We start from the raw sequence: 21729 nt of genomic DNA, 5'->3' as shown, positions 1-21729 counted from the left end.
AAAATAGATGCCATCTCAACAAAAAATTGCCCACTGGACGGCATAATTAAAATTGAAATAAATCCCTAAATGAATAGAAATCACACATAAAAACCTCATGTATAGTTCGCATAAAAATCAAAATAGTTAAACTGGATAACTTTGCCCACTAGAGGGCAAGACTAGATCACCAAAATTGAGGTTGCCTCAAATATTTATAGGATATTAAAGTATAGGATATCGGAGCTCCGATGAATAAATAAACAACTAAACAATAATACAATCCATGGAGGCAGCATTAAGCTGTATATTTGCCGGATTGATCGGTTATCTGATTAACAATTTTCCAAGATGTTAAAATCCTCAAAACTTCTCTCCCTAAAAATAGAAAAAGCGGACAGGAAAATCAATTAGAGGTGGTGCTTAGATAATACGGGAAATGTAAATCGTTCTCAAGGCCCTGACCCAATAATGTAAATCATGGCTGCTGTAAAATTAATGAATCACAGGAGATGGAAGGAAAATGCCAAAAAGAGCATGTTGGGGGGGCGTGGCCAAGATGGCGACCTGAACGGACGTCGGACTGAACCCCTTTAAGCACCTTTTCTCAGCCTGCATCTCCCTAACAGTCCGGGCAACATCAGCTGCTGATCGGCGAACCTGAACGACCCAATTTCGGCTCACGCCGCTTCACCAGAGCCCCACCAGAGCCGTCGCCCTCCAAGACCCCAAGAGCCATCGGAGAGCTGCGTTGCTTTTGCAGCCGCATAGCGGGAGGGCCAGCGCAGGGCTCCGGTGGTTGAGCGCCACAGCAGACCTATAGCAGCCGGCGAGGTGACCTGAGGAGGTGACCGAGACCACATCTGAGCCTGCGGACCCCACCAGCGGAGGCTGTGAGCAGCTGCGGCACGAGGGGCATGAGCCGTCGGGCGGCGCACAGAAATTGAGGCCCCGGTCCCGGGCCTAAACAAAGCGGAAGAACGGGCCCCGAGAGCGCCTGGGAGCGTCATTGGGCCCTGTCCAGGGGAACCATATCCCGGACTTACTGTGGCATTGCTATGCCCCATCGAGAGCTACATTGCGGGAAAATTGAGGCCCAGGCTTTGGGGCCTACATCGCGGACCGAGCAGCCGGAGCATCGCGACTGGAGTGGATGCCCTGGGGGCTGTGAGTGCCCGGCCCACTCTGCAACTACGCGACCCCGACGCTACCGAGGTGAGGTGGAGCATGCACAGCCTGGGGGCCCCGTGACTGCCCTTTGCAGGGGAGGCCTACAGTAGGTTTAAAACTGCCGCCACTCTCGCCCTTGGCCTTCACCCGACACACATTCTGTCCCCCCTTGCTGCAAGTAAGGGGTGTATAAAGATCCAAGGAGGCTTATAGTTGAACTTCATGAAAGAATTTAATACTTGAATAGGAGTTGAAGCACAGCACATCAGTACAGGTTCAGATACAGATATTATAATACAGTTGGCCTGGAATCTGGAACCCAGGATGTAAGATGCAGGCACGCATCATACATTCCAGGCAGCAGACCCAGACAGGGAAAGGCAAAGTGAACAGAACAGAGCAGTATAAATGTACAACAGAATGCAACACATCTTACCCCTAAAAAAAAAAGAAAGGGAAAGTTGGGAGCGCATTAATCTAAATATCTGCTGGGAACATTCTTTTGTCTATTGCAAGCCTTAACTCTAGAAGCAACAGAAGAATCTACATGAACAGCATTGGGAGAAGACATAGTGGGAAAAACATCAGATCTCCTTTGGCAGTAATCAAGAGCAGAAGAAGGAGAGCCACGTACATTTTCAACATTGTAATACTTAGCCACTCTGCGGACATTCCAGACTCTACCATCCTGCGTGACAACGCTATTTTTAAAAACTTTAACAATTTTGATAGGAGGGTAAAACTTAGAAAAACCCTTGACTAGAAAACCAGGTTTTTTAATTCGCACCCATTCCCCCACCACAAAATCACTATCTTTGGTTTTCATTTTGGAATCAAACAGGGTTTTCATTTGTAGTTGTTTGTTTTCAACCCGTTTGGCCACAGCAGCAAGGTCCAAAGTAGAAATATTTACATCAAGTTTTTTAATCCACCAGGGACATATATCAGAAGGAGGCTCCCTACCCTTAAGGAGTCTGAAGGGACTAACGCCAGTAACAGAGTGAGGGGTGATACGATATGTCCACAACCTTTTCCTCACAACATCCAACCAACCATCATCCGAAGTCTGCACACCATTCAAACAATCCTTAAGGACACGGTTAAAGCGTTCAACTTGGCCGTTTTCCCTAGGCTCATACAGAGAGGTGGTGTAATGCTTGATGCCACATGTACTGAGGAATTTCTCAAAATCAGCCGAAACAAGCTGAACCCCATTATCTGTGACACAAGTTTCAGGAAATCCCTCTCTAGCAAAGACTTCCTTAAGAAAAAGAATAACCGAGTGAGAAGAAACAGTACTGACAAACTTTACTTCGGGCCACTTGGAGTGGTAGTCCACCAGAACTAAAGCATAACGAGCATTGTAAGGCAACTGTTTAAATGGGCCAGATATATCAAATCCCACCTTCTGCCAGGGAAAGGTGGGCCAGGACACAGGCTTGAGGGGAGCTGAGGTCACATGAAGCATTTTATCACTGTTAACACAATGCGAACAATCTCTTACTAGCCTATCCACCATTTTGTCCACTCCCGGCCACCAAAAGCTCTCTCTAATCAGACGTTTCATTGATGACATGCCAATGTGACTCTGATGAGCGAGAAGCAGAATCTTCTCTTGTAAGGATTGGGGCGGAATTAATTTACCAGCCTTGAAAAGTAGACCAGAAAACTCTTCAATTTCCGATGAAACTTGGCAAAAGGGAGCTATATCCGGAGAAACACCCCTACAGGGTGGCCAACCATTCCTAACAAAATCAAACAGGTGTTGACAAACCACATCTTTGCCAAGTTCAACAAACCATTCTTCTTCCGACAAAGAAATGAACTCCTTAGAAACACAATCTCCAACAGAGGCAACAACATCGATGTCATTATCCACCTTTGGAGAATCCTCACAAGGGAACCTTGAAAGGAAATCTGCAGTCACATTACACTTACCAGGAACATACACAATTTCGAAATCATACTCCTGAAGGCGTGAAGACAAACGAGCTATACGCGCTGTGGAGTTCCATCCGCCTCCAGGAGATAAAATCCCAACCAAGGGTTTATGATCTGTACGTAGTACAAAACGATTGCCCCAAACATAATTCCTGAAGTGTTCGACAGCCCAAATGCAGGCCAGAAGTTCCTTTTCAATCACGGAGTACCTTCTCTCCGTAGGAGACAATGTCCTCGAGGAAAAGGCAGCACACCACTCATCCTTACCCGATGACTGACTTAACACACTACCAATGCCATAAAGACTGGCATCGACTGTAATAATGCATTTCTTGTTAACACAAAAGGACTTCAAAGTAGGAGCATTAACAATTTCCTCTTTGATTTGTTTAAAAGCTTGTTCCTGCTTCTCAGACCAATTAAATTTGGCTGAATTCCTTGTTAGTTCTCTAAGAGGCTCCATTTTGCTTGCAAAATTTTGGATAAATTTGCTATAATATTCGCAAAGCCCTGCAAATGAAAGTAATTTTTCCTTATTGTCCGGGGAAGGAGCCTTAACAATAGCATCCACAAGATTCTTTTTGGGTACAACTCCATCCCCTGAAAGTGAATGGCCTAAATAGTCTACTGTTTTGCAAAAAAACTTGCACTTACTAGCTTTGATAGTCAAACCAAACTTCTCCAACCTGGAACAAACCTCCCTAAGGTGACTATCATGCTCAGAGACATTTTTTGAAAAAACAAGAATACCATCCTGAAAGCATTTGACGTAGCCACTCAGGTCCTTGAATATATGATACATTGCCCTCTGGAAAACAGAAGCGGCCGACGCTAGGCCGAAAGGCATCCTTTTAAATTGAAACAATCCATGGGGAGTGATGAAAGCGGTGAAGTGCTTTGAGTCTTCCGTGAGCTCTATCTGGTGATATGCAGACCTAAGATCTAATGGGGAAAACACACAGGCTCCATCAAGCATGCACAACATTTCATTTATGTTAGGTAATGGGTGACAGTCTATGACCAAACATTTATTTAACGCTCTCAGGTCTACACACAACCTAATAGTTTTGTCAGGTTTAATCGCCAAAACAATAGGCGAAACCCATTCAGAGGATTCTACCTCCTCGATGACACCATCCTTGACCATGTTGTCAAGCATGACTCTGAGCTCCTCCCTGACACTAATGGGAACACCTCTTAACTTCTGCTTCAGAGGCACAGTATTCGGTTTGACTTTGATTTTGTGTGTAAAACCATTCAACATCCCAAGTTTTTCAGAAAAGACATTGGGAAAGGCGTCAGATATCTCTTTAGACATAGATGCTATGTCATAGTCCCCATCAGATATAGCTAGTACACACACAGGATCTTTCAACCTAGGATTCAAAGAGATCCCCAACTTAGCTTGATCCCGCCAACCTAGGACATTTACACCTTTGGATGCTACATACATCTTAATAATTGCAGAATTGTTTTTTACAATAATAGGGACTTCTTTAAAACCTATAAAACTGATCTTGGAAGTGTCAAAATTATAGGCATCAATATCTGGTTCACACAAAGAATTTACATCAACCAGATTCCCAAATGACTCCACACAATAATCACGAGTAATTATGGTCCACGGAGAACAGGAGTCCACCATGAGTTCAAGAGTTTTACCTAGAATGTTCACTAGACTCTTTGGAGATGGTAGACTATCTGCTAGTGTCATATCAAACGAGGTTTGTATAGAAATTACGATACCAGATTCTCTAACAGAAGAATCATTACCCTCTCTCTCCGCAACGTAAGATACATTACTATTAGTACGTCTGGGAGTATTAGAAGAAGGTTTCTTGTAATCGTTAATTGACTTAACAGAAGTTTTACAATATTTAGAAAAATGTCCAGTGCGATTACATTTATTACATTGTCTATTCAAAGCGGGACACTGTGGAAAAGAAGCTATATGATCTGGACTTCCACACCTAAAGCAGTAAAACTGTTTACCTTTGCTATCATATTTATTAGAACTTTGAGTTTTCACATTTACTGTGCTAACGCTTTGTCTAAGGATTTAATCCACTTGTCGGATTGTTCTAAAGCTTTAGCTGTACTAATAGCAGTCTCTAAACTTGGATCCCCTAAAATCCATAACTGCTCTTGTACCTTCTTGTTTTTTACATGCACCACAATTTGATCTCTAATCATTTCGTCAGTTATTAGACCAAAATTGCAATGGAGGGAAAGTGCACGTAAAGCAGTTAAGAAATCATCAAAACACTCATTCTCCTCTTGTACTCTGGTATAAAACTTAAACCTATTTAAGGCTACACTGGTTACTGGTTTAAATCTTCTCTCTATTCTCTGCACAGCCTCATCATAAACATTTGAATCACCTCCAGATCTCACAGGAGGTAAAGTTCTAAAGACAAGTTGTCCTTCTGACCCAAGACAATGTAAAAAAATGTTCTTTTTCCTTTCCGCTGACATCCTCTCACCATCCATAGCCTTAAGGTAAGTAAAAAATTCTTCCTTCCATCTGGTCCAAGGGATGGGTGGGTCTCCTTTAGTTTGCAAAAATTTTGAAGGTGGGTCAAATTGCATAATGGCTAGAGTAAAGTAGAGGTACTCTTTTTTAAAAAAAAAAAAACAGTTTCTTAAAAGTAATAGTTTACACAAAATGAATGAAGCAAAGTAAAATATAACGTTTTTCTTTTCTGTAGTAGGATAGTAGTCAAGTGTTTGAAAAAGGAGGTGAAATCCTTTAATTCCTTTTTCTTTAAAAATGAACGTAATTGGTAAAAGTACTTGAAAATGAAGAACAGCGAAAATATCGTCTATTCTATCTTCCAGCGTGTAATTATAGTTTATTTTACCTTCCGGCGTGCAAATTCCGATCAAGAATGCATAAACATCGACTTCTCAGCGTCTCCGGTAAACTGTGTATCTTGTTGCTATGGATACACAAGATGGCGCTGAGACGTGCAGCGTGGTGACGGCAGGAACGTGTCACGTGATGATGACGCAGCGCGTAATGATGACGCAGCGCGTGTTGACGTCCGGAGATGCCTCGAGCTTGCCAACAGCCTCGCGCACTGTAACACAAATATCGGAAAAGGCACTAAATTAGACAAAAACAGTTCTCTACATCACCAATCCGCCGGAGTAGAAGCGCTGGAAACGCCAGGACATGCGCCACACACGAAGGTAGAAGCGGTGGTTTTCATGTACTGCTTGTCGTTTTCTTTTTTCCGTTGAAAAACACGAAAAGCTTTGAAAAATATGTAATTGAACACTGGTAGGTTGTAAATCTTCCCAATTACGACGTGGTAGGATTATTCTGTGTTATCTTGAAGAAAAAGAGGATGAAAAGGTAGTTTCAGGTTTTCTTCTTTTGTAATCCGGTCTCAAAAATTAAAATTTCTGCTCCTGTGCTTCAAGGATAGTGGCAGAAATAGCAGGGTTTACCTCGTCGCCAATATAAAGATCCAAGGAGGCTTATAGTTGAACTTCATGAAAGAATTTAATACTTGAATAGGAGTTGAAGCACAGCACATCAGTACAGGTTCAGATACAGATATTATAATACAGTTGGCCTGGAATCTGGAACCCAGGATGTAAGATGCAGGCACGCATCATACATTCCAGGCAGCAGACCCAGACAGGGAAAGGCAAAGTGAACAGAACAGAGCAGTATAAATGTACAACAGAATGCAGCAGGGTGCCATAGATGAGATGCCTGGATTGGGCGTATGCGACAAGTTCGGTCGCGAAAACTGTGACCCCGGCACTGGGGCCTGGACTGTGCTGCTGCGGCAACGGTGGTGACCCGCGCAGGAGCTGAGAGCTCGAACTGGTGTAAGGCGGTGTTCGAGGCCCGACGACCCGCCTGGCCCGATTACGGGGGCCGCATTTGACAGGTGAGGAGGGGCGCAGGGGGAGGTGAAGCGCCCAGCAACAGAGCATCCACCATACCGGCCGGAAGGGACCACAGGGAATCTGAGTGAAGGCGGGTGGCTGCACATGTTGAGAGACTGTTCTAGGCCTGGCAGAGGTGCTTGACTGACCTGGGGGCACCCACCCAACACTTCGCGCCAGCTCGCAACCGCTACAGCGTTCTACCCTTCAGCGCCGGTCTGCTGGTGGCGGCATGGCCAACACGGGCCGCAGAGTCGGCCGCACTATAACCGACATGCTGGTTAAGAACACCACAAAGGGGGACCAAACCCAGAACCCTCCCTCGCCAGTGACTGAAGCCCCTACCCCGGGTCGGGATGAAGGGGGGGCCCCCATTACAAAAGCCTTCCTAGAATCCCTCTTCAACACACTGAGGGCCGACTTTCAGACCCTGAAGCAGGATCTAGCGGGAGAGCAACGCGAAATCTGCCGGGATGTCGATGGCCTGGGAGAGCGAGTGGCCTCAATGGAAGAAACGAACCAAGCCCGCAGCAAGGAAATGGAACTACTACAACAGGAGGTCATCCGCCTACGGGAACAGCAGGTGGACTTCCAGGCACACGCAGAAGATCTCGAAAATCGCTCCCGGAGGAATAACATCCGGGTCCGGGGAGTGCCATAGAAGGCAGAGGGAAACAGCGTCACTTGCTACCTGCAGGAGCTCTTTCGGGAGATTCTTGGTGAACCTGCTGACTTTGCCATTCCCATTGATCGCGCACATAGGGTTGGTCTGTCCCGGCGCGCACCTGCCCCTCCGCCGGACATCCTGGCTTATCTCCCTGACTTCCCCCTGAAGGAGCAGATCCTGCAGGAGGCCCGGCGAAAACAACCTCTGCATTTCCAGGGTACCCCCGTAGCCCTTTTCCAGGACCTTTTGGCCATCACACTTCAGAATTGGAGGGCCTTCCAAGTAGCCACGACATTCTTATGAGATAATGGGGTGCCCTACTCATGGGGCCATCCATTCCGTTTAATCTTCAAGTGGAAGGGGGTGCTGCACCAGCTCCGCTCGCTCCGAGACACCTGTACCCTGCTGGGAATTGACTTGCTAGAGGAGGAGCAATCAGGGGAGGCCTCACCAAGACATCTGCACGCTGGGCCCTTGCAGCGTTCCCCAGGCGAGTGGTAATGAGTGAGGAGGCGTCGCTCCCCCAAAACGGGCCTTAAACTTGACCTAGCGACCATGGCCCAGGAACAAGCCGCGGCCATAAAGGAGGTGGTCAAAGACACAACTGCTCCACCCTAAAGCACTCTGGCTAGGAGATTTGCGTGCATCGCTTTGTGTTCCTGAGGGAAGAGGGGGAAGGGCGGGGTGGCCATCGGGATCGCCACTGCCACAAACTCCTTTGCGTAAAGACTCTACAGGCCTGAATTACGTTCAGATAGGCCTGGGACAATGGTTTGTTCTTGGGGTTTCCTGGTTGGGGTTAGGATGAGGGAGGTGGGTTCGAGGGAGGTGCGGGGTGGTAGGGTGGGGGGTTGTGTTGGGGAGGGAGTGGGCCCCGGTGTGACGCACAGCAGGCAGTGCAGGAGAGGTGACACAGCTCATGATGACTAGTAGCGACGGGGCATCCATTGGTGCCTCCCAGGCGACGGCCCCCACAATGCAGGTTATCTCCCTCAATGTTAAAGGGTTTAAGAACCCCATTAGGCGCAGGGCCGTCCTATCCTTCTTGGAAAACTCCGGGGCGGAGATCTGCCTACTACAAGAAACACACTTATTATCTAAGGATTGGCATCGAATGCGGTCTAGAGCATTTCCAACACAACACTATTCTTCCACCACAGAGAAAAAGGCGGGGGTGGCCATTCTGTTTGCGCACCACTTTAGGAGCATAGTAGGGGACAAAATAGCGGATATAAAAGGGAGGCTCCTTGCACACACAATACAGCTGGGAGGATGGTCTGCCGTGGTAGGTTCCATATATGCACCTAACACCAAACAAGAATCCTTTCTCACCGGGGCCTTGGTGGACACAATCGCTCACAACCTCAAATCCACACTCATTGGGGGCGACCTTAATTTAGTAATGCACACCCACAGAGACAGGTCGTGCCACAGATTCGGCTCCACAGGTGTGATCTCCAAGGAGGGGGGCAATGGCTGGAGAGCAGGGGGTTTGTGGACATATGGAGGTCAAGACATCCGCACACCCCGGGATATACCTTCTACTCTTATGTACATCACACATACGCCAGAATAGACCATTTTCTAGGATCCACGGAGCTGGCGGCCTTGATCACGGACACTGAGATCGTCCCCGCAGCACTCTCTGACCACGACGCACTAGCGGTGCACATTCGGATCCCCAAACTAAAGGTACAGAAGGGCAAATGGCGCAGACAACATGAAACGTCTGCTGCACATCATAGACAAAGCCCACTTCAACGATTTGGATGCAGCCCTCATTTCGGTTGAAGCGGAAAAGGCGTTTGACCTTGTCGACTGGGGGTACTTGGATGCCACACTGGTGCGTTTCGGAATAGGGGACAGCTTTCTGGCCTGGGTTGCTGGTTGTTATTCTGCCCCTCAGGCGGTCATTAGGGTCAACGGGGTGAGCTCCAAACCATTTACCATCTGAAGGGGGACCAGACAGGATTGCCCCCTTTCTCCATTGCTTTTTGCTCTTTACATAGAAACATTCGCACAAAAAGTCAGGGACAACCCTGCGATCACTGGCGTCAAATTCGGGGAAGAGGCGCATACCATAAGCCTCTATGCTGATGACATCCTTGCAGCACTAGAGGACCCTATTAACTCGGTCCCGGCCTTCTTGTCGGAAATGGAGACATTTGGGAAGGTATCAGGATTCAAAATGAACGTGGGGAAGTCGCTGCTCCTACCGCTTGGATGTAATGCCCGAGCGTCTAGCAAACTTCCCCGCAATTTAGGGGGGCTTGCCTCCAGCATGTCCGTGCCTTACCTGGGCATATCTCTAACGCCGTCCACGGCACAAACCGTGAAGCAGAACTATACGACCCTCCTTAGTCAACTTACGAGCGACCTCACGAGGTGGCATCAGCACTCACTCTCCTGGCTAGGGCGCATGGCGGCAATCAAGATGTTGCTACTGCTGAGGGTCCTATACTTATTCCAGACGCTGCCAGTCACTCCTCCAATCGGCCTCCTCGCAAAACTCCAAGATGCGATCCGACAATTCGTCTGGGCCGGCCGACGACCGCAACTACTCAGGGACCTCACTAGCCACGCCAAGTCGGTGCGGGGTCTGGGGGTCCCGGACCTCTTAAGATACTTTCAGGCAACACAGCTCAGATACTTCCTAGAATGGTACCGTCCCGAGTCTGAAAAGAGATGGTTATTTCAAGATCGCGCAATGGCCCGGAGGCCACTTTGGAGGATCCCCTTCCTCAGAAGGCAGGACCGACCCACATGCATGAAAAAATCACCTATTACCCGCACTACTTTGCAGGTGTGGGACAAAGTGGCTGTGACTCGGGGACTCACCTCCTACCCTTCACCTCTGATGCCCCTGTTCGATAATCCGGCCTTTGCGCCAGGTCAGGCTCGCGGATCCTTTTCCCAGTGGCGGTTGTCTGACTGCAGATCGGCGGGTCACCTTTTCGATCCCGAAGGCTTCATGACGATGCAAAACTTGCGGGACACCTATGCACTCTCCTGGCTCCCACGCTACGAGTACTTCCAAATTCTTTGTGACTCTTGGACCGGGACCGGAAGAAGCCATTTCTACTTGCTGCTACAGTGAGAGGTGTCCTTGTACCTGCATCTCTCCGCACCCGCTTCACGGCTTTGGACCTCGGACGGAGACGCTGTTTGTTCTGGGAGACGTGTATGCTGACTGGGGGGCGAGAGGGCTAGTTTGAAGAACGCGGCGAACGCTGCAGGGACTCCAAGTACCAGGAGTCCCTGCCTGACCCGATACAGCTGGTCACGCGTTCAGCTGCAAGCCCCGCCCGCACAACACTGTTAAAACTTCCGTGCTCACTACCGCAACTGGGATTCTTTGTGACTTTTGGACCGGGACGGGTGAAGCCATTTCTACTTTGCTGCTACAGTGAGAGGTGTCCTTGTACCTGCATCTCGCCGCACCGGCTTCGCGGGTGCCGCTTCGCTGCTTTGGACCTTGGAGGGAGCCGCTGCTTGTTCTGGGAGACATGTGTGCTGACTGGGGGGGCGAGAGGGCTAGTTTGAAGAACTCAGCGAACGCTGCAGGGACTCCAAGTACCTGGAGTCCCTGCCTGACCCGATACAGCTGGTCACGCGTTCGGCTGCAAGCCCCGCTCTCGGTCGCCTCAGGTGCTATTTAACAGACCTTGACCTCCGCAACGCGGGAGCGTGAGGGAGCGTCCCGGGAGAAGCCCGGGACAAGGGCGGGACCATCCAAGGCCCTCACAGGCCGGAGAAGGCCGGACTTGGCCACCCCCCTAACACTTTGACTATTTTGAACTCCCTCTTTGGCTTGCAAGTTCAGTTTTACATTCCCTTAGCCCACTGATATTGTTGGGGGACGGTTGTTCTACTCAGGCTGTCTCGTTGTCGATGCCCATGACAACTAGATTGGGAAAGGGTAGGAAGGTGGGGGGCGGGCGGGAGTGTAAATGGGACCTTGGACAATTTTATAACTCGAGCCTTCTCCGTGTTAGAGAAGGAAATTGCCTCCACCGAACGCAGATTGTCACTTGAACCTCTCTCTTACAAGCGTTCCTCCCTAGGGGCCCTAGCACTAATAACATCTCCAGCTAATACCACTATGCGTGGTGTAGGAGTGCACCCGGCCCGCAATAGCATAGGTGCCATCAGGGCTAGCCTGGATAGGCCGAATGGGGTAGTTGGCTCAAGGTTAGAGTCTCCTGTTCCCTTGGAGCCGCCAGAGCCTCTTCCCCCCTCTGTGCCGCTCGCCGTTCCCACGGCTGATAATATCTACCCCCAAGGCTCTAATGTCGCCTGCACCTCCCACCCAAAAGGGAAAATAGTGGGTGGTGGGGGTCCTAGATTTCCTGCCCTCAAAAGGAAAAGATTTACCATCAGAGCAAGGGGTGGGCCGGCCAAACGCTCAAAAAAGTTTAAAGCTAAACATACTAGTGGTGGTGAGGAACTTGCGGTGCCGGGGAGGGTATAAGAGCAAATAGACCTCTTCCTAACGAGCTGGATGGCCAGATACTTAATGTTAGGAGGGTAGGGTGGGTAGGAAATGGACACAAGCAATTCCAGGGGGATTGCATGGTGGTGAATTTTAAGGATGCCAGGGTTGCTCCATTCAAATGCAACTAGCAGTTAGGCTATGGAGGGGAGGGTATTGGAATAGTAGATCTGAGCTACTTTTATGCTAGACCGCTAGATTCATCAAATGTCAGCCATCAAGGGTGGGGAGGGAGGCTTGACTCCTTTTTTCCGGAGAACCGCCATTACTCTTTTCCTTATCCACCAAATGCATGGTCAGGGAACCACATGAGAGCCTTTGGCTACTGAATTAATACTTGCTCCTGGGACACACTCTTTTGTTTGAGCCCAGTAGCTGCTCCTATGACCTGTGTCCCGGAAACATCCAGTGCCAATCTTTCATCGCAGCCTGACTCAGGTAGTCCCTCTAATTCCATTCCCCTATGCCCTAGGCCGTCACTAGACTTGGCATCTAGCTTTGCCGTTACCAACATCAGGAGGTCCGTGAGGGAGGCTCACCCCTAACTACCTCTGGGCGGGTGGGCATACCCAGGTCTGAGCCCCGCATGGGGCCGGCTGTGGCGGATCCAGATTTTAGGATTCTCAGCTGGAACGTTGCGGGTATCTCTAGGAAGCTGAACCTACCTGATTGGAATACCCTTGTGGAGGCTTATTCAATCTGCATTTTCCAAGAAACATGGAGCAGGGAACCCTGCCACAAGGTGGGGTACTCATCGTTCTTTATACCTGCAGTTCCCTCCTCCTCAGGGAAGGGTCGCACCTCAGGCGACCTTCTCATATGGGTTGACATCTCGCTTGGGTGCAAAGTCGTGCAGCACGCGACCAATTCCCCTGACCTACTTAGAATTTCACTCAAGGGGCCTCAGAAAGGGCTTACCCTGGACATCATCAATATTTATGCTAGGGGGTCGAAAGGAGGTTTGCAGTCACCCACAGTCTCGGCTTGGAGGATCTTCTTAGACAGTGCCTGGATAGATCACACGTCCTGGTCGCAGGGGATTTTAACTGTACGTTTGAGCCCCTTGCGACGGAGGACATCCTGGGCTTTGCCGATGAAGATGCCAGGAGTGGAATACCCACATTAACTATCCCACCCATTAGGAGGTGGTCCCAATGGGCTATACAACTCAATTCCTTGACGCTGGAATTTGGTCTGAGGGCAGTGAACGGGAGGACGCCCTCGGATACTTTGGGAGCCCACACCTACAACAGGGCGAACCACACGTCGAGGATAGATTACATTCTCCTTGACGTTAATCTATGGAGCTTTGTGCGGGATATGGAGGTTTCACCCACAGTCGATAGCGACCACAGTCCCCTCTCTCTGACCTTGCGCCCCTTGTGGCTCGGGGAACTGGGTGTGCGCATGCCCCTAAATCCAGATTATACTTCAGTAGTACGACCCTCCAATTGTGGGAGGCGCCTGAAGTGGTGCAGGGTCGCCATGGACGAGGGAAAAATGCTAGCTATAGGGGCCCTCCTAGCAACTGCTCAGTCCAAATTGGACTCGTCCATCCAGACTTTCAGCGAAGTGACAGCCCCTTTCTGTAATATAACCAATGTCCTGGGTAATTTCTTCCTACTCCCTGTTAGAGATCTTCCAGTGGGGAAAGATAAGAGACTTAAGAACCAACCAGGCTGGTTTACTAAAAAATGCAGGGAGAAAAAATCTGCCTTGATTACTGCTGTTAAAAGCAAATCCCCGTTAGAGATCAGGTTTGCCAGGATAGAGTACACCCAGACCATTAAAGCAGCTAAGTAAGAGTGGGAGGACAGGTATTGGTCTGATCTCAAGGAAGCAAGTGTGGGTAGAGATTCTAGAGGGTTCTGGAATCTAATTAGAACTAGGAACAGACCAGATAGCACTTTAATTACATGCAACATCCCAGCCCAAACCTGGTATAACCACTTTCTCTCCCTTTACACCTCCTACGAGATGAATACCCAGACAATCTTAAAGAGCAGCCCTTACACTGCCGAATCCCCGGGGGACACATTGGATGATCCATTCACCCCAAGAGAAGTCGAGAGTGTAATAAAATCCTTGGTGCCCCTCAAAGCTGCTGGGCCTGATGGGTTACCAGGTGATCTGTTGCGCGCTACCACAAAGAGTGGGGGAAGTTGGTCTCATCTTTGCTAAATGCTATTAATAACGGTGCACCTGTTCCTGAATCTTGGAAAGTGGCGGAGGTCGTCCCAATATTTAAAAAGGGGTGTCGGGACGACCCCGCCAACTATAGACCTATAAGCCTTATTGACTCAACTCAAAAGGTGGTGGGGAAAGTGATCTTGGGGAGGGTGCTCCAGTGGGTAGACGATAATAACATTCTATCGGACTACCAAACTGGCTTTTGTTCCGGAACAGGGACTATAGAACAAGTCTTTAGACTGGTCCTTCTCTACTGGAAGGTGGTGGTGCTGGGCAAGGGCAGTCTCTATCCGGCCTTTATAGACCTGAAGACTGCCTTTGACCTAGTACAGAGGGAGGGGCTGTGGAGGGTTTTGTCTGAGATGGGGTTGCCCCCGTACATCTTGTCCCTACTGATGAGGCTCCACGCTGATAACTTTGAGCAGGTGTGGTGGGGCGTGCATGGTGAGAAACCTGACAGGATCCCAGTGGGAAGGGGCGTCCGACAGGGATGTGTGCTTGCTCCCACTCTGTTCTCTCTTTACGTCAACGGAGGGGTTGAGCACCTGCTTAGAATTTCTGCAGATGCACCGTCCCTGTCGGGCAAGCGCATCCCCACATTGCTCTTCACTGACAACATCCTCCTTATTTCAAAGACCCCCATGGGCTTGCAGAGCCTCCTTAATAGGTTTCAGGAGTTTTGCTCACATAGGGGCTTGATTATCAACACCAATAAAACCAAATACTTGGTTCTGAACCAACCCAAAAAACTGTGCCGTCCCCCGGTGCTGAATTCCGTGCCCCTGGAGAGGGTGGCCGAATTTGACTACTTAGGCATCCGCCTTACGGACTCAATGCATTGGAATTCGCACATCCAAAAGATGTTACTTGGTCATAAAAGGGTGGGTGGCGCCCTCCTCAAGGAGCAACGCTCCTCTACAACTAAACCTATTGCCCCAGTCATGGAGATTTATAAAGAGGGGTTAGTGCTGCTTTGCATGGGGGGGAGCTGTGGGGCACGTGTAACCTTGAAGTCTTAGCCAGATCAGAGAGTAAATTTCTGAAGGACTTGATGGCCCTTCCGCAGAGTACCCCAACAGTACCCGTATTAATGGATCTGGGATGTAGATCGATTAAGGATCAAGCCCAATTACGTTTCTTGCTACTTTGGGCGCGCCTGTGGCGTGTGCTCGAGCTGGCCTCATATGCAGAGGCTTTGTTAGAGGTGATGCTAATGGAGGGCTGGTCTAAGAACAAGTGGCTGAGGGATGTGAAACGGTTGTTAGGGGATTTAGGTCTCGGAGATGCGTGGGAATCCAGGACCGCCCCTCCTAAAGCTGTTTTAAAGAAGCTGTATTGGAGTTGGATCTCTTGTAAAATCTCCACTGAGTCAAAACATTGCAAATCCACTACTGACTTTATGAAGATCAAGGATGTGGTGGCTTATGAACTGTACCTCAATATTATATCTATCCCCACAGACCGCGCCCTGTACTTCAAATTTAGAATAGGGACTCTACCTGTAAGTGAACTGACAGCCCGCTGGAAAACTTCCCATCAGCGATCTCCTTTCTGTGCGACATGTCTGACACGAGTTGAGTCGGTTCCCCACATTTTTTTTAATGTCCGGCTTATCTACCGCCAAGGCGGTGCTGGCTCTAACCATTATGTAAACACTGGTGTGTTACCGTTACAACGGAACTTTTACAACGTAATGCTGTTACAACGCAGCTATTACATCGTAAATACCATTACAATGCATGCCATTACAACGCATGGCATTACATAGCAGATGGTATTACAACGCATACCATTACATCGTAAGTATTGGTAAGTATTTAATTTTTTATTTTATTTTATTTAATATGTTATTATTGATTTAATTATTATTAATTATTAAAAAAATTTATTTCGTTTTTAAATATTATAAATTAAATATATTAATTTAAGTATTTTTTAAAATAAGTATGAGTATAGGAGTATATGTTTTGGGGTACTGATGTATATGTTTTGGGGTGTTTGGGTATTTTTAGGTTTTAGGGCAGTGTTTGGGTTTTGGGGTACAGGGGTGTTTTTAGGTTTTAGGGCAGGGTTTGAGTTTTGGGGTACAGGGGTGTTTTTAGGTTTTAGGGTAGGGTTTGGGTTTTGGGGTACAGGGGTGTTTTTAGGTTTTAGGGTAGGGTTTGGGTTTTGGGGTACAGGGGTGTTTTTAGGTTTTAGGGCAGGGTTTGGGTTTTGGGGTACAGGGGTGTTTTTAGGTTTTAGGGCAGGGTTTGGGTTTTGGGGTACAGGGGTGTTTTTAGGTTTTAGGGTAGGGTTTGGGTTTTGGGGTACAGGGGTGTTTTTAGGTTTTAGGGTAGGGTTTGGGTTTTGGGGTACAGGGGTGTTTTTAGGTTTTAGGGTAGGGTTTGGGTTTTGGGGTACAGGGATGTTTTTAGGTTTTAGGGCAGGGTTTGGGTTTTGGGGTACAGGGGTGTTTTTAGGTTTTAGGGCAGGGTTTGGGTTTTGGGGTACAGGGGTGTTTTTAGGTTTTAGGGCAGGGTTTGGGTTTTGGGGTACAGGGGTGTTTTTAGGTTTTAGGGCAGGGTTTGGGTTTTGGGGTACAGGGGTGTTTTTAGGTTTTAGGGTAGGGTTTGGGTTTTGGGGTACAGGGGTGTTTTTAGGTTTTAGGGTAGGGTTTGGGTTTTGGGGTACAGGGGTGTTTTTAGGTTTTAGGGCTGGGTTTGGGTTTTGGGGTACAGGGGTGTTTTTAGGTTTTAGGGCAGGGTTTGGGTTTTGGGGTACAGGGGTGTTTTTAGGTTTTAGGGCAGGGTTTGGGTTTTGGGGTACAGGGGTATTACGACTTTATAGAAATTAAATTAATTAAATTAATTTTATTTAATTTAATTAAATTAATAACAATATTTACAATTATTAATTTAATTGTATTAATAAACGATTACAATTAAATTATATTATTTAAAAATGTTTAATTAATTAAATTCTTTTAATTTTATTAATTATAATAATATTATGTATTATTTATAACTTAATTAAATTATAATTATATATATTGTAATTAATTACATTATATTATTTTTTATTTATAAATTTTTTATATATCATTAATTATATTATTTTAAATTACTATAATTAAATTAATTACTGTTGTAATAATGTTATATTATTTTTATTATTTTAAATTAATTTAATTAACTTTATTACATTTTTTAAAAAAAAGATATACTTACCAATACTTACGATGTAATGGTATGCGTTGTAATACCATCTGCTATGTAATGCCATGCGTTGTAATGGCATGCATTGTAATGGTATTTGCGATGTAAAAATCGCGTTGTAACGGAACGCGTTGTAAAACATCGCGTTGTACTGACACCAATCCGTAAACACTTAGGCACTCGGCAACATAAAGTGGCCTTACGTATTTTAATGTCTGACACACGCACTTTGTTTGTTTGTGGTGTGTCCAAGTTCCTAAAATGGTCTTGGTTAATTCGTTCAAAAAGGCTTTCTTTGTCAATTTAATGCTTGTCTTAACTGCTCATACAATGTTTTATTTGTGTAAATAGAATGTGCTTGTAAATATTGTTTTTTAAATTCATTGCATTATGCTTTTATGATATTTTTATATCGAAATAAAGCCCTCAATCAATCAATCAATCAATCAATCACTTCCAAATCCATCACTGGCTCACGGGCAGGGAAATGTTGCCAGAGGTCATTAGGCACCTCACCCCATTTGAAAAATGGCTCCATGCCAAGAAGTCGGATAAGAAGGCAATAACGGAATTGTATGCAACGCTATGCCCCTCACTGCCCTCCTCACGATCGGCGGGTCAGAAGAGATGGGAACGGGAACAAGGATGATCCCTCACCATTAGGGAGTGGCAGGACATATACCACAGGGCACATCACAGTGCCAAGAACGTCGCTAGCAAAGAATAGGCAGTAAAAATTGCTTATTACTGGCACCTGACGCCAGTGCAGCTACATCAGGGCAACCCACGCTGTGACCCCCTGTGCTGGAGAGGATGCGGTCAGCCAGGCACCCTGACCCAAATACTATGGGATTGTGTAGAGGTGCAAGAATTTTGGTAACAAGTACTTAGGGACATTTACAAGTATTTTGAAACTGAAATTCCTCGTTTATTTATATTAGGGTCACAGTTCATCACAGTGCGCACCTTATTACCGTTTTCGCCAAAGGTTCTAGACAGATATTCAGGAAACATTGGGGCCTGCTACAGATGGACCCTATTATTGGAATGGACATTCCAAGGAGACCCCTCGTAACGTTCCATAAAGCTAGGTCACTCAGAGACAGCCTCACATGTAGTTATAAGAAAAAGGAACAGAAAGGATTTGCCAAGGAGGTTAGAGGTTTTTATCCCTGTAAAAAAATGCAAAGCCTGTGTGAGAAGTAAGAAAGTGGCTACCTACAAAATACCAGGAATAGAGAAACCAAAGATGATAAATAAATTCCTAACTTGCACTACTCCCTACACGGTGTACTGCTTGCAATGCCCGTGTGGGTTGAAGTACGTAGGAAGCACCATACACCAGGCCAAAGTTAGAGTACTAGAACATACCAGGGCCATAACAAATGGCGATATGACATATCCAGTGGTGCGGCACTTCAAGACTCTACATAATGGAAACAGGGACCTACTAACGTACTTTTGTTTAGATCATGTACCTTTGAACCCTAGGGGGGGATAGATTAATGACCCCTAGAAGGTTGGAATCAAGGTACATAATTGACCTCCAGACGAAGGTACCGGGAGGTCTTAATACACATGAGGAATTGGCTGTACACTTGGGTGACTAGGCAGCTGTGGAAAAGGATGTGAAACTGATGTAATTTGAAATTTGATTGTTTGGTAATGAACAGACATTATTGATGAAATTCAGTTGATGGTGGTATAGGACATTGATTACGGGCAGTACTTGTCCATTGAGCTACAGGATCACAAGGAGTGAGATAGTTCGACATGATATATGCCCATCCACGGGCTACATGATGATAATGTAGGAAGTTAACACTTTCGATAGCCCATCTATGGGCGGTATTGGCAAGTAATTTAATTACGCGAGTTTGGCGAAAATGGTAATAAGGTGCGCACTGTGATGAACTGTGACCCTAATATAAATAAGATGCCATTTTATGAATATATCAGGATGAGGACGTATGTCGATTTACAATGTCTCCATGTCTAATGTACACTGATTGATTGCATGTTCCAAGATGGCGACCATGAACTGGTGATGTGGTCCGTTAACAATGTCAATGAAACGTGAACATAAAAAACGGCCGTTTCGGCACCGCCATGTTTCCATCGACGAAGGCTAATGCCGAAACGCGTCTGGACACCGTGAGCTCAGCAATAAATCTTCTGAGTTCGCCACCCTGAGTGCTTGTCTTCTTTGCGGGGAATACCGCAGGAATTTCGGAGCGAAAATATTGTGGAGGGCACCATCCGCTGGGGAGCACCCGCCCGAGAGTGCAATGACTCAGTGCAGTTTCGGAGCAGACATGTATATATATATATATATATACACACACACACACACACTCACATATATATATATATATATATATATATATATATATATATATATATATATATATATATATATATATATATATATATATATATGAAAAACATAATTGAGGCCCATTACGGCATGTAACGTTTTAGGCACAGGTACGTGCTTTTAAAACAAGGGGAAATCACATGACATATGCATATGGCCTAAGGACTAAACAAAGCCTTGTGGGAATAGTAGTCTTTAAATGCAGTCATGTGATTTCACCTTGTTTTAAAAGCATGTACGAGCGCACTTACCTGTTGGTCTTCCACCCGTGATCAAGGCAATGATGCAGAAACGTTGGGAAGGAGAAGCTAGTGCAGCTGGACTGTGAATAAAACATTGCATGCAGTAATGGGCCTCAATATTGTTTTTTACGAGTCAGTGGTTTGATGGGCTGCTCCGTGCCCATTGCATTGAGGCCGCCTTGTAGGGTCGGGGGCTCAGGAACAGGAGCATGACTTTATATATATATATATATATATATATATATATAGATATATATAGATATATATATATATATATGCTCGCATCCTTTAACAACACCCCGGGCGCTGAAGAAGGCGATAAAGACGCCGAAATGCATTCGCCACCCTGCGGGTGTTTCTGTGCTGAATAAAAGGTGCCTCCATTGTTTCCCGTACTGTGGCCTCTCTTCTTCATTGTGGAGGAGTTCTTTTCATATTTCCAGCATGTGTGCCAGAGTCGTGCTTGGGAGGCCCCCGCCGCTCCAAGTTGGCTTCGGATACACTGGTCTCCACTCAGGTGGAATTCTCGTCGCATCCAAGTTTTTGGAATCACCGAAGCCCACCTCCACGCCTGGGAAGAGAACGGGCGGTGTTGTAATCAGGGATTACACGCTGGGCGAGTTGGACTTCCAGCCTTGCCCCCGCTGCAGAATATCCCGAGGTATGGGGGTTGTTGCAGTCTGGGGAGCAGAGGAGGCGGCTTGATTTGGCGGACTCACTCGAATTGGGCGCTCAATACCATCATGGCGCTACATCCACTCCCGCAACACTGGCCTATCATGAAGATTGCATTCTGGGACTTGTAGGAACCAAGCAACAGGTGGACTGCAGGAAGTGATTGCCGAGAGTACTTACCATGGGGTGGAGTGTCGTGTCAAGTAACAGGATGTGGCAGGGTTTTTAAATCCGAAATTTGTGCTCGCATCCTTTAACAACACCCCGGGCGCTGAAGAAGGCGATACAGACGTCGAAATGCATTCGCCACTCTGCGGGTGTTTTTGTGCTGAATAAAAGGTTCCTCCATTGTTTCCCTTCTGTGGCCTCTCTTCTTCATTGCGGAGGAGTTCTTTATATATATATATATATATATATATATATATATATATATATATATATATATATATCGAAGAACGACCACTCCAGGTAAGAAGAGATCAGAGGACACAGCGGGGTCTGTTGGAAGCTTCCATTTAATATTTGCGGACATAATGCATTTCGGCACCAGCGTGTCTTCCTCAGACGTCCATAGCAAAGTTAGAACTACACCACCCCTTCATGATTGACGCTGCAGCCTTTGTATACAGGAAGTCAGCTACTCCTCCAAATCGCCGGCAGCTGTGGTGTTGTGCGTGAGGACCCCAGCTCCCATAGTGCAACAGTTCGGTAAGTACCGTGGTGGAGTGGGGTTTTAGGAAGTCCTCGGTGAGTTCATGGAAATTAAAATTATTGGAGTCTTCCTCGGGTCCCCGGTCGTTCTGCCACCGTCCTTCAGGATGAACGGAACCATGCAGCTTCGGATGCCGTGACCCTGCTGCCACGTGAAGTCACGAACCGCTCGTGCGGTGGCCACA

Source organism: Lissotriton vulgaris, chromosome 10 (assembly GCF_964263255.1).
Source record: "Lissotriton vulgaris chromosome 10, aLisVul1.2, whole genome shotgun sequence".
Lineage (NCBI taxonomy): Eukaryota > Metazoa > Chordata > Amphibia > Caudata > Salamandridae > Lissotriton > Lissotriton vulgaris.
The sequence above is the reverse complement of the archived record's forward strand: the minus strand, read 5'-3'. Positions refer to the sequence as shown.